A 12,753-nucleotide genomic window follows, 5' to 3' on the forward strand; every position below is an offset into this window, starting at 1 on the left:
GAAAGATGGGTTAATCTGTGGACATGGGAGGGTTGGAGTTAAAATCAGAAGGAATGGTGGGTTGTTCGCTGTGGGTGAAAATCCAGCACTTGAAGAAAGAGGACATTAGCGATATATGTATAATGATTTCTTTACAGGTACCCTAGACGTGAGGGAAAACAGCTGTACATAGCAGTAGAAGTATTGTTGTCCGTTAGTTTACTCCAACCAGGGGAGGGATGGTAGGGTAGTTTACTATAACCAGGGGAGGGATGGTAGGGTAGTTTACTATAACCAGGGGAGGGATGGTAGGGTAGTTTACTATAACCAGGGGAGGGATGGTAGGGTAGTTTACTATAACCAGGGTAGGGATGGTAGGGTAGTTTACTATAACCAGGGTAGGGATGGTAGGGTAGTTTACTATAACTGTCACTAAACCGATGTGGATGTGGTGGAGGAGTCAAGCGCAGGAAACAGAGGTTAGTCCAACAAGACTTTAATAGTCTAAATGCCACGAGTGGAAAACCCCGACCTCGAAAATACACGAAGTGTCGAGGGAAAATTACGCACACGCGTAAAACACTAAACATGAAACAAAACGGAAAACAAGCACGTAGCATAGACAAGATGGCAACAAAATAACAACACACAATTACCCTAGAGCAAAACACGGAACTTATAGGACACGTAATCAACACCCAAACAGACACAGGTGTGACAGACAGACAAAAGCAATCAAATACAGAAACATAGAGCGGTGGCAGCTAGTACTCCGGGGACGGCGAACGCCGAAGCCTGCCCGAACCAGGAGGAGGAGCAGCCTCGGCCGAAACCGTGACAGTACCCCCCCCTTGACGCGCGGCTCCAGCCGCGCGCCGACCCCGGCCTGGGGGACGGCCAGGAGGACGCGGACCCGGGCGCGTGGGATGCCCACGGTGAAACTCAGTCAGGAGGGATGGATCGAGTATGTCCCTCCTGGGCACCCAGCACCGTTCCTCCGGACCGTACCCCTCCCACTCCACAAGATACTGGAGACCACTCCTCCGGCGCCTCGAGTCCAAGATGGTCCGGACCCTGTACGCCGGGGCCCCCTCGATGTCCAAAGGGGGCGGAGGGGTCTCTCCTATCTCATCTTCTTGGAGTGGGCCAGCTACCACCGGCCTGAGAAGAGACACATGGAACGAGGGGTTAATATTTTTATACTCAATTGGCAGTTGTAACCTGTAACACACCTCGTTCAATCTTCTCAGGACTTTGAAGGGCCCCACAAACCGCCGACCCAGCTTCCGGCAGGGCAGGCGGAGGGGCAGGTTTCGAGTCGAGAGCCAGACTCGATCTCCCGGTGCGTACACCGGTCCCTCACTGCGGTGGCGATCGGCGCTCGCCTTTTGTTGACGGATGGCACGCTGCAGATGGACATGGGCAGCGTCCCACGTCTCCTCCGAGCGCCGAATCCACTCGTCCACCGCAGGGGCCTCGATCTGGCTCTCGTGCCACGGTGCCAGGACCGGCTGATAACCTAAAACACACTGGAAAGGTGTTAAGTTGGTGGAGGAGTGGCGGAGAGAGTTCTGGGCCATCTCTGCCCAGGGGATGAACCTCGACCACTCCTCCGGCCGGTCCCGGCAATAGGACCTCAAAAACCTACCCACATCCTGGTTGACACGTTCCACCTGCCCATTACTCTCTGGGTGGTACCCCGAGGTAAGGCTTACCGAGACCCCCAACCGTTCCATGAACGCTCCCCAAACTCTGGAAGTGAACTGGGGACCTCGGTCAGACACAATATCCTCGGGACCCCATAGTGCCGGAACACATGGGTAAAGAGGGCCTCAGCGGTTTGTAGGGCAGTAGGGAGACCCGGCATGGGAAGGAGACGACAGGCCTTGGAAAACCGATCCACAACGACCAATATGGTGGTATTCCCCTGGGAGTGGGGTAGGTCTGTTACGAAATCCACCGATAGGTGGGACCATGGTCGTTGTGGAACGGGGATGTAGCTTACCCCTGGGCAAATGTCTAGGCGCCTTACACTGGGCACACACCGAGCAGGAGGAGACATAAACCCTCACATCCCTAGCTAACGTTGGCCACCAGTATTTCATGCTAAGACAGTGCACGGTCCGGCCAATACCTGGATGTCCAGAGGAGGGTGATGTATGAGCCCAATAAACAAGACGATCACGGACCTCGGGCGGAACGTACGTCCGCCCCACAGGACACTCGGGGGGAGTAGGGTCGGTACGCAGTGCCCGCTCGATTTCCGTATCGACCTCCCATACCACCGGAGCCACCAAACAAGATTCCGGCAATATGGAAGTAGGCTCGTTGGACCTCTCCTCCGTGTCATACCGCCGGGACAGGGCGTCTGCCTTACCATTCTGGGACCCTGGGATGTATGTGATCTTAAAAACAAACCGGGTTAGGAACATATTCCACCTAGCCTGACGAGGGTTCAATCTCCTAGCTGCCCGGATGTACTCCAGGTTACGGTGATCAGTCAGAATGAGGAAAGGGTGATGAGCCCCCTCAAGCCAATGCCTCCCACCTTTAGGGCTTGGACTACGGCTAACAGCTCCCTGTCCCCAACATCATAGTTGCGCTCCGCCGAGCTGAGCTTCTTAGAGTAGAAAGCACAGGGGCGGAGTTTAGGTGGCGCGCCGGACCGCTGTGACAGGACTGCCCCAATACCGGTCTCGGACGCGTCTACCTCAACCTGGAATGGTAAAGAGGGATCCGGATGCGCCAGCACCGGAGCCGAGGTGAACAGGTTCTTCAGTTTGACAAATGCCCTGTCCGCCTCAGCCGACCACTGCAAACGAACCGGACCCCCCTTTAGCAGGGACGTAATGGGAGCTGCAACCTGTCCAAAACCCCGAATAAACCTCCGGTAGTAATTAGCAAAACCCAAGAACTGCTGCACCTCTTTTACAGTGGTTGGAGTTTGCCAATTACGCACGGCCGATACCCGGTCTACCTCTATCTCCACACCAGACGCGGACAACCGATAACCCAAAAAGGAGACGGACTCCTGGAAGAACAGGCATTTCTCTGCCTTGACATACAAGTCATGCTCCAACAGTCTTCTCAACACTCTGCGCACCTGGGCTACATGCTCGGCTCGAGTAGCAGAGTACACTAGGATGTCGTCGATGTAAACTACTACCCCCTGCCCATGCATGTCCCGGAAAATCTCGTCAACAAAGGATTGGAAGACTGAAGGAGCATTCATTAATCCGTATGGCATGACGAGATACTCGTAATGACCCGAGGTGGTGCTAAATTTTGTCTTCCATTCATCCCCCTCCCTAATGCGCACCAGATTGTACGCGCTCCTGAGATCCAACTTTGTGAAGAACCGCGCTCCGCGTAATGACTCCGTCATCGTCGCAATCAGTGGAAGTGGGTAGCTGTATTTAACTGTGATCTGATTGAGACTACGATAATCAATACACGGGCGCAATCCCCCGTCCTTCTTCTTCACAAAGAAGAAACTCGAGGAGACTGGGGAAGTAGAGGACCGTATGTATCCCTGTGCCAAGGACTCGGCTATGTATGTCTCCATAGCCGCTGTTTCCTCTTGAGACAGGGGATACACATGACTCCGTGGAAGAGCCGCTCCTGTTTGGAGATTTATCGCACAGTCCCCCTGTCTATGAGGAGGTAGCCGTGTTGCCCTCGATTTGCTAAACACAAGTGCTAAATCCTCATACTCGGGGGGAATGCGCAGTGCGGGCACTTGGTTCGGACTCTCTACCGAGGTCGCCCCTACGGAAACACCTAGACATCTCCCTACACACTGGGCAGACCACTCCATAAGAGCCCTCTGTTGCCACGCTATGTTAGGATCATGGGTGCTTAACCAGGGAAGGCCCAACACCACGGGGTACGCAGGAGAGTCAATCAGATAAAACTGAATGATCTCCTCATGACCCCCCTGCGTCGTCATCGTCAGTGGTGCTGTGACCTCCCTGATCAGGCCCCACCCCAACGGCCGGCTGTCTAAGGCGTGGACAGGAAATGGAGCTTCTACCGGCCGAAGGGGAATTCCTAACCTTCTACAAAATGCCCGATCAATAAAGTTCCCAGCTGCGCCTGAATCTACTAGCGCCTTATGCTGGGAATGAGGTGCCACCTGTGGAAACCTCACAGGAATACTCATGTGACCAACAGAGAGCTCTGGGTAAGTGGGGCGCCTACTCACCTGAAATGACTCCCCAGTGCGTGGCCTGTTGTCACCTCTCCCAGGAGACCCTCCCCAGCACCTGGCCGCAGTGTGTCCTCCACGACTGCAGGTGGTGCAGGGGATGGCCCCCCTCGGGTTCCCTCTCCTCCTCTCTCTAGCGCCAGCACCCCCGAGCTCCATGGGAATCGGCTCGGGGGTGCTGGAGGGTGGACTGGACGACCCCCACTCGGGATGTCCGCGGGTAGCCAGCAGGGTGTCCAGACGGATGGAAATGTCCACCAACTGGTCAAACGACAGGTTGGTGTCCCTGCAGGCCAGCTCCCGACGAACGTCCTCTCGTAGACTACACCGGTACTGGTCGATGAGGGCCCTCTCATTCCACCCCACATCCGCCGCTAGTGTCCGGAACTCCAGTGCGAACTCCTGTGCGCTCCTCTTCCCCTGTCGGAGGTGGAATAGCCGCTCTCCCGCCGCTTTCCCCTCAGGTGGATGATCGAAGACAGCCCTGAAGCGGCGGGAGAACTCCGCGTAGGTGATGGTAGCGGCGTCTATTCCCCTCCATTCGGCGTTGGCCCACTCCAACGCCTTGCCGGAGAGACAGGAGATGAGGGCGGAGACGCTCTCGTATCCCAAGGGCGCCGGGTGTATAGTGGCAAGGTAAAGTTCCACCTGCAGGAGGAATCCCTGACGCCCGGCTGCAGAACCGTCATATGCCCTCGGGAGTGAGAGCCGAATGCCACTGGGTTCCGGTGCTGAGAGAGGAGGACTGGCCGTTGGTGATGAGTTGTTGTAAGGGTCCTTGGCCACCTCTTGATTCACCAATCGGCACAGAGTGTTGGACACCTCGTCCATGGCGGTCCCGAGTTGCCGGATCATGGCGTCCTGGAAGTTGATCCGGTCCAGCAGGGATTCGGGTGCCGCCGCTGTTACTGCTGACTCCATGATGGTGTGTTGTTCTGTCACTAAACCGATGTGGATGTGGTGGAGGAGTCAAGCGCAGGAAACAGAGGTTAGTCCAACAAGACTTTAATAGTCTAAATGCCACGAGTGGAAAACCCCGACCTCGAAAATACACGAAGTGTCGAGGGAAAATTACGCACACGCGAAAAACACTAAACATGAAACAAAACGGAAAACAAGCACGTAGCATAGACAAGATGGCAACAAAATAACAACACACAATTACCCTAGAGCAAAACACGGAACTTATAGGACACGTAATCAACACCCAAACAGACACAGGTGTGACAGACAGACAAAAGCAATCAAATACAGAAACATAGAGCGGTGGCAGCTAGTACTCCGGGGACGGCGAACGCCGAAGCCTGCCCGAACCAGGAGGAGGAGCAGCCTCGGCCGAAACCGTGACAATAACCAGGGGAGGGATGGTAGTGTAGTTTACTATAACCAGGGTAGGGATGGTAGGGTAGTTTACTATAACCAGGGGAGGGATGGTAGGGTAGTTTACTATAACCAGGGGAGGGATGGTAGGGTAGTTTACTATAACCAGGGTAGGGATGGTAGTGTAGTTTACTATAACCAGGGGAGGGATGCTAGGGTAGTTTACTATAACCAGGGGAGGGATGGTAGTGTAGTTTACTATAACCAGGGTAGGGATGGTAGTGTAGTTTACTATAACCAGGGTAGGGGTGGTAGGGTAGTTACTATAACCAGGGGAGGGATGGTAGTGTAGTTTACTATAACCAGGGTAGGGGTGGTAGTGTAGTTTACTATAACCAGGGGAGGGATGCTAGGGTAGTTTACTATAACCAGGGGAGGGATGGTAGTGTAGTTTACTATAACCAGGGTAGGGATGGTAGTGTAGTTTACTATAACCAGGGTAGGGGTGGTAGGGTAGTTACTATAACCAGGGGAGGGATGGTAGTGTAGTTTACTATAACCAGGGTAGGGGTGGTAGTGTAGTTTACTATAACCAGGGTAGGGTGGTAGGGTAGTTTACAATAAACAGTGGAGGGATGATAGGGTAGTTTACTATAACCAGGGGAGGGATGGTAGTGTAGTTTACTATAACCAGGGTAGGGATGGTAGTGTAGTTTACTATAACCAGGGTAGGGATGGTAGTGTAGTTTACTATAACCAGTGGAGGGATGGTAGGGTAGTTTACTATAACCAGGGTAGGAATGGTAGTGTAGTTTACTATAACCAGGGTAGGAATGGTAGTGTAGTTTACTATAACCAGTGGAGGGGTGGTAGGGTAGTTTACTATAACCAGGGTAGGTGTGGTAGGGTAGTTTACTATAACCAGGGTAAGGGTGGTAGGGTAGTTTACTATCACCAGGGTAGGGATGGTAGGGTAGTTTACTATAACCAGGGTAGGTATGGTAGTGTAGTTTACTATAACCAGGGTAGGTGTGGAAGGGTAGTTTACTATAACCAGGGTAAGGGTGGTAGGGTAGTTTACTATAACCAGGGTAGGGATGGTTGGGTAGTTTACTATAACCAGGGTAGGGATGGTAGGGTAGTTTACTATAACCAGGGTAGGGGTGGTAAGGTAGTTTACTATAACCAGGGTAGGGGTGGTAGGGTAGTTTACTATAACCAGGGTAGGGATGGTAGGGTAGTTTACTATAACCAGGGTAGGGGTGGTAGGGTAGTTTACTATAACCAGGGTAGGGGTGGTAAGGTAGTTTACTATAACCAGGGTAGGGATGGTAGGGTAGTTTACTCCAACCAGGGGTAGTTTACTCCAAAACCACTGTGACTGTGGGGAGAGTTTCTCTCAACACGGCAACTTAAAAACACACCAATATATACATACAGGAGAAAAGCCTCATCATATGTCTCCGACCAGTTAAGATTAAAGTCACTAAATCGCTTAATTCTCATCTCGTAAGAGAAGCTGTAACGTTGAATTGGATCATGAAGAAAGCGTAGAAAACTATTGTAATCCTATTGTTTCTCAAATCAAATTGTATTAGCAGCGTATACATATTTTTCAGATGTTATCGTGGGTGTAGTGAAATGCTTATGTTCCTAGCTAGTAGCTAACAGTAGGCGGCAGGTAGCTTTAGTGGTTAAGAGCGTTGTGCCAGTAACCGAAAGGTCGCTGGTTCTAATCCCCGAGCCGACTAGGTGAAAAACTGTTGATGTGCCCTTGAGCAAGGCACTTAACCCTAATTGCTCCTGTAAGTCGCTCTGGATAAGAGCGTCTGCTAAATGACAAAACATAATAATACAAAACAACAGTGCAGTAGCACCTAGCTAGTAGCTAACAATACAAACCAACAGTGCAGTAGTAGATGGCTAGTAGCTAACAATACAAACCAACAGTGCAGTAATACATAGCTAGTAGCTAACAATACAAACCAACAGTGCAGTAGTGGATAGCTAGTAGCTAACAATACAAACCAACAGTGCAGTAATACCTAGCTAGTAGCTAACAATACAAACCAACAGTGCAGTAGTAGATAGCTAGTAGCTAACAATACAAACCAACAGTGCAGTAGTAGTTAGCTAGTAGCTAACAATACAAACCAACAGTGCAGTAGTACCTAGCTAGTAGCTAACAATACAAACCAACAGTGCAGTAGTAGATGGCTAGTAGCTAACAATACAAACCAACAGTGCAGTAATACCTAGCTAGTAGCTAACAATACAAACCAACAGTGCAGTAGTAGATAGCTAGTAGCTAACAATACAAACCAACAGTGCAGTAGTAGATAGCTAGTAGCTAACAATACAAACCAACAGTGCAGTAGTAGATGGCTAGTAGCTAACAATACAAACCAACAGTGCAGTAATACCTAGCTAGTAGCTAACAATACAAACCAACAGTGCAGTAGTAGAGAGCTAGTAGCTAACAATACAAACCAACAGTGCAGTAATACCTAGCTAGTAGCTAACAATACAAACCAACAGTGCAGTAGTAGATAGCTAGTAGCTAACAATACAAACCAACAGTGCAGTAGTAGTTAGCTAGTAGCTAACAATACAAACCAACAGTGCAGTAGTACCTAGCTAGTAGCTAACAATACAAACCAACAGTGCAGTAGTAGATGGCTAGTAGCTAACAATACAAACCAACAGTGCAGTAATACCTAGCTAGTAGCTAACAATACAAACCAACAGTGCAGTAGTAGATAGCTAGTAGCTAACAATACAAACCAACAGTGCAGTAGTAGATAGCTAGTAGCTAACAATACAAACCAACAGTGCAGTAGTAGATGGCTAGTAGCTAACAATACAAACCAACAGTGCAGTAATACCTAGCTAGTAGCTAACAATACAAACCAACAGTGCAGTAGTAGAGAGCTAGTAGCTAACAATACAAACCAACAGTGCAGTAGTAGTAGCTAGTAGCTAACAATACAAACCAACAGTGCAGTAGTACCTAGCTAGTAGCTAACAATACAAACCAACAGTGCAGTAGTAGATAGCTAGTAGCTAACAATACAAACCAACAGTGCAGTAGTAGATGGCTAGTAGCTAACAATACAAACCAACAGTGCAGTAATACCTAGCTAGTAGCTAACAATACAAACCAACAGTGCAGTAGTAGAGAGCTAGTAGCTAACAATACAAACCAACAGTGCAGTAGTAGAAAGCTAGTAGCTAACAATACAAACCAACAGTGCAGTAGTACATAGCTAGTAGCTAACAATACAAACCAACAGTGCAGTAGTAGTAGCTAACAATACAAACCAACAGTGCAGTAGTAGCTGGCTAATAGCTAACAATACAAACCAACAGTGCAGTAATACCTAGCTAGTAGCTAACAATACAAACCAACAGTGCAGTAGTAGCTGGCTAGTAGCTAACAATACAAACCAACAGTGCAGTAGCACCTAGCTAGTAGCTAACAATACAAACCAACAGTGCAGTAGTAGATAGCTAGTAGCTAACAATACAAACCAACAGTGCAGTAGTAGATAGCTAGTAGCTAACAATACAAACCAACAGTGCAGTAGTACCTAGCTAGTAGCTAACAATACAAACCAACAGTGCAGTAGTACCTAGCTAGTAGCTAACAATACAAACCAACAGTGCAGTAGTAGCTAGCTAGTAGCTAACAATACAAACCAACAGTGCAGTAGTACCTAGCTAGTAGCTAACAATACAAACCAACAGTGCAGTAGTAGTAGCTAACAATACAAACCAACAGTGCAGTAGTAGCTGGCTAGTAGCTAACAATACAAACCAACAGTGCAGTAATACCTAGCTAGTAGCTAACAATACAAACCAACAGTGCAGTAGTAGCTGGCTAGTAGCTAACAATACAAACCAACAGTGCAGTAGCACCTAGCTAGTAGCTAACAATACAAACCAACAGTGCAGTAGTAGATGGCTAGTAGCTAACAATACAAACCAACAGTGCAGTAGTAGATAGCTAGTAGCTAACAATACAAACCAACAGTGCAGTAGTACCTAGCTAGTAGCTAACAATACAAACCAACAGTGCAGTAGTACCTAGCTAGTAGCTAACAATACAAACCAACAGTGCAGTAATACCTAGCTAGTAGCTAACAATACAAACCAACAGTGCAGTAGTAGATAGCTAGTAGCTAACAATACAAACCAACAGTGCAGTAGTAGATAGCTAGTAGCTAACAATACAAACCAACAGTGCAGTAGTACCTAGCTAGTAGCTAACAATACAAACCAACAGTGCAGTAGTACCTAGCTAGTAGCTAACAATACAAACCAACAGTGCAGTAATACCTAGCTAGTAGCTAACAATACAAACCAACAGTGCAGTAGTAGCTAGCTAGTAGCTAACAATACAAACCAACAGTGCAGTAGTACCTAGCTAGTAGCTAACAATACAAACCAACAGTGCAGTAGTACCTAGCTAGTAGCTAACAATACAAACCAACAGTGCAGTAATACCTAGCTAGTAGCTAACAATACAAACCAACAGTGCAGTAGTAGATAGCTAGTAGCTAACAATACAAACCAACAGTGCAGTAGTAGATAGCTAGTAGCTAACAATATAAACCAACAGTGCAGTAGTAGATAGCTAGTAGCTAACAATACAAACCAACAGTGCAGTAGTAGATGGCTAGTAGCTAACAATACAAACCAACAGTGCAGTAATACCTAGCTAGTAGCTAACAATACAAACCAACAGTGCAGTAGTAGAGAGCTAGTAGCTAACAATACAAACCAACAGTGCAGTAGTAGATAGCTAGTAGCTAACAATACAAACCAACAGTGCAGTAGTAGTTAGCTAGTAGCTAACAATACAAACCAACAGTGCAGTAGTACCTAGCTAGTAGCTGACAATATAAACCAACAGTGCAGTAGTACATAGCTAGTAGCTAACAATACAAACCAACAGTGCAGTAGTAGATAGCTAGTAGCTAACAATACAAACCAACAGTGCAGTAGTACCTAGCTAGTAGCTAACAATACAAACCAACAGTGCAGTAGTACATAGCTAGTAGCTAACAATACAAACCAACAGTGCAGTAGTAGATAGCTAACAATACAAACCAACAGTGCAGTAGTACCTAGCTAGTAGCTAACAATATAAACCAACAGTGCAGTAGTAGTTAGCTAGTAGCTAACAATACAAACCAACAGTGCAGTAATACCTAGCTAGTAGCTAACAATACAAACCAACAGTGCAGTAGTAGATAGCTAGTAGCTAACAATACAAACCAACAGTGCAGTAGTACCTAGCTAGTAGCTAACAATACAAACCAACAGTGCAGTAGTAGATAGTTAGTAGCTAATAATATAAACCAACAGTGCAGTAGTAGTAGCTAACAATACAAACCAACAGTGCAGTAGTAGCTGGCTAGTAGCTAATAATATAAACCAACAGTGCAGTAGTAGTAGCTAACAATACAAACCAACAGTGCAGTAGTAGCTGGCTAGTAGCTAACAATACAAACCAACAGTGCAGTAGTAGATAGCTAGTAGCTAACAATACAAACCAACAGTGCAGTAGTACATAGCTAGTAGCTAACAATACAAACCAACAGTGCAGTAGTAGTAGCTAACAATACAAACCAACAGTGCAGTAGTAGCTGGCTAGTAGCTAACAATACAAACCAACAGTGCAGTAGTGGATAGCTAGTAGCTAACAATACAAACCAACAGTGCAGTAGTAGTTAGCTAGTAGCTAACAATACAAACCAACAGTGCAGTAGTAGATAGCTAGTAGCTAACAATACAAACCAACAGTGCAGTAGTAGATAGATAGTAGCTAACAATACAAACCAACAGTGCAGTAGTGGATAGCTAGTAGCTAACAATACAAACCAACAGTGCAGTAGTAGTTAGCTAGTAGCTAACAATATAAACCAACAGTGCAGTAGTAGATAGCTAGTAGCTAACAATACAAACCAACAGTGCAGTAGTAGATAGCTAGTAGCTAACAATACAAACCAACAGTGCAGTAGTACCTAGCTAGTAGCTAACAATATAAACCAACAGTGCAGTAGTACATAGCTAGTAGCTAACAATACAAACCAACAGTGCAGTAGTAGATAGCTAACAATACAAACCAACAGTGCAGTAGTACATAGCTAGTAGCTAACAATACAAACCAACAGTGCAGTAGTAGATAGCTAACAATACAAACCAACAGTGCAGTAGTACCTAGCTAGTAGCTAACAATACAAACCAACAGTGCAGTAGTACATAGCTAGTAGCTAACAATACAAACCAACAGTGCAGTAGTAGATAGCTAACAATACAAACCAACAGTGCAGTAGTACCTAGCTAGTAGCTAACAATACAAACCAACAGTGCAGTAGTACCTAGCTAGTAGCTAATAATATAAACCAACAGTGCAGTAGTAGTAGCTAACAATACAAACCAACAGTGCAGTAGTAGCTGGCTAGTAGCTAACAATACAAACCAACAGTGCAGTAGTAGATAGCTAGTAGCTAACAATACAAACCAACAGTGCAGTAGTACATAGCTAGTAGCTAACAATACAAACCAACAGTGCAGTAGTAGTAGCTAACAATACAAACCAACAGTGCAGTAGTAGCTGGCTAGTAGCTAACAATACAAACCAACAGTGCAGTAGTAGCTGGCTAGTAGCTAACAATACAAACCAACAGTGCAGTAGTAGATAGCTAGTAGCTAACAATACAAACCAACAGTGCAGTAGTAGATAGCTAGTAGCTAACAATACAAACCAACAGTGCAGTAGTGGATAGCTAGTAGCTAACAATACAAACCAACAGTGCAGTAGTAGATAGCTAGTAGCTAACAATACAAACCAACAGTGCAGTAGTAGATAGCTAGTAGCTAACAATACAAACCAACAGTGCAGTAGTAGATGGCTAGTAGCTAACAATACAAACCAACAGTGCAGTAATACCTAGCTAGTAGCTAACAATACAAACCAACAGTGCAGTAGTAGAGAGCTAGTAGCTAACAATACAAACCAACAGTGCAGTAGTAGATAGCTAGTAGCTAACAATACAAACCAACAGTGCAGTAGTAGTAGCTAACAATACAAACCAACAGTGCAGTAGTAGCTGGCTAGTAGCTAACAATACAAACCAATAGTGCAGTAGTAGCTGGCTAGTAGCTAACAATACAAACCAACAGTGCAGTAGTAGATAGCTAGTAGCTAACAATACAAACCAACAGTGCAGTAGTAGATA

Source organism: Coregonus lavaretus (genome assembly GCF_964263955.1).
Source record: "Coregonus lavaretus genome assembly, contig: HAP1_SCAFFOLD_48, whole genome shotgun sequence".
Classification (NCBI taxonomy): domain Eukaryota; kingdom Metazoa; phylum Chordata; class Actinopteri; order Salmoniformes; family Salmonidae; genus Coregonus; species Coregonus lavaretus.